Below are 1,825 nucleotides of genomic sequence, written 5' to 3'. Positions count from 1 at the left end.
TTCTCGTAATGAGCCAATCATTTTCACAATCAATGTCTACAAAACGTAAACGTAATGAGACTAACGATTCAAAGACCCTTCCAGCTCTACCAGACCCTTCCTCGTGGTCTCACGCAATGAAGACGGTCAGTCCTTCACCGCAGTAAATCCGTTTATCACTCAGAATGGTGTTGATGCAACTGCTGGCCCTGTCTGTCGTTTATGTAATGGCTCTTTGCTTTTGTTTGCCGCCTCGCTTCTCCATGGCTACCCTGTTCGTGCGGAGGCCCATAGAACTTTGAATTCTTCCTGTGGTGTTATTTACACTACGCTGCTCGACGGTCTGACCGAGGCTGAAATCCAATCTTACTTCTGTGATCAGGGTGTCATTGACATCCAGTGGATGATGAAATAAGTAGATTCCTCCTTAGTGCCCACCCACACTCTTTTTCTCACCTTTGATAGAGTAGTGCTTCCATCCTAGATCAAAGTAGGCTATGAAATTATCACAGTCCGACCATACAATCCAAACCCGATGCTCTGCTACAAGTACATTGTTTCAGCTACAGTAGAACGTCTTGTCGACAGCCAGCCAAATGTGTAACCTTTGGTAGGGGTGCACACGAGGGCGATCGTCTGCCTCTTCTTCCCCACTGTATCAACTGAAATGGCGGCCGTGCCGCCTCCTCTCGGAATAGTCCCATGTATCTTGATGAGCGGACTGTCCAAGAGATTAGGGTAAAGAAAAAAGTGCCTTACCCACTCGCTCGCAAGTTATTGGCCAGTCGAAAGCCCTGCATTCTCCTATCTGGCACCTATAGTTCTGTTCTTGTTACACCTCACTCCATTAAGGACATGGCCACACAGACATGCGACCGAAAATTCAGCTCTGAGGTTGTGAAATCGCCCAGTGTCAAGGTAGCATCGCCATCCCCCCCGTCCAGCTGTGCAACAAGCCATAAAACTCTCACCTCAAGGGGCGAAGCCTCCAGCTAGACAACCGATAGGCTGGAAAGGACAGAAGTCCTCCGGTGAAGACTTCTTCTGTCCCTCCAGCCAAGCAACACCTGAGTCTTCCTCTGCTAACCAGAAAGGCTCAAAGTTCACCAGAGGCAAATGGTCTTTTCCTTCGGCAACTCGAAGATCCTCTTCGACAGTGTTGCCACGTGATACCTTAGCCCGGCCAGCCTCTGTGTCGCCGGTGTGCACCACCAACCGATTTTCTGCACTAGACTCCGCAGAACGACAGCACAAGCAAGTCGATGCTTGAAACTTCCTGGCAGATTAAAACTGTGTGCCCGACCGAGACTCGAACTCGGGACCTTTGCCTTTTGCGGGCAAGTGCTCTACCAACTGAGCTACCGAAGCACGACTCACGCCCGGTACTCATAGCTTTGCTTCTGCCAGTACCTCGTCTCTTACCTTCCAAACTTTACAGAAGCTCTCCTGCGAACCTTGCAGAACTAGCACTCCTGAAAGAAAGGATATTGCGGAGACATGGCTTAGCCACAGCCTGGGGGATGTTTCCAGAATGAGATATTCACTCTGCAGCGGAGTGTGCGCTGATATGAAACTTCCTGGCAGATTAAAACTGTGTGCCCGACCGAGACTCGAACTCGGGACCTTTGCCTTTCGCGGGCAAGTGATCTACCAACTGAGCTACCGAAGCACGACTCACGCCCGGTACTCACAGCTTTACTTCTGCCAGTACCTCGTCTCCTACCTTCCAAACTTTACAGAAGCTCTCCTGCGAACCTTGCAGAACTAGCACTCCTGAAAGAAAGGATATTGCGGAGACATAGCTTAGCCACAGCCTGGGGGATGTTTCCAGAAATTCAAGTCAGTG

The 1,825-nt window shown here is 50.1% G+C and overlaps 1 non-coding gene across 1 annotated transcript; it reads right to left on the bottom strand.

Moving 5' to 3' along the window:
• Positions 1-1,273: 1,273 nt before the first annotated feature.
• On the bottom strand, positions 1,274-1,348 carry Trnal-caa. Its single transcript has one exon. It is a non-coding gene; the product is annotated as a tRNA-Leu (tRNA).
• Positions 1,349-1,825: the final 477 nt, after the last annotated feature.

The sequence above is a fragment of the Schistocerca piceifrons genome, chromosome X (genome assembly GCF_021461385.2).
Source record: "Schistocerca piceifrons isolate TAMUIC-IGC-003096 chromosome X, iqSchPice1.1, whole genome shotgun sequence".
Lineage (NCBI taxonomy): Eukaryota > Metazoa > Arthropoda > Insecta > Orthoptera > Acrididae > Schistocerca > Schistocerca piceifrons.
The sequence above is the reverse complement of the archived record's forward strand: the minus strand, read 5'-3'. Positions and strand labels throughout refer to the sequence as shown.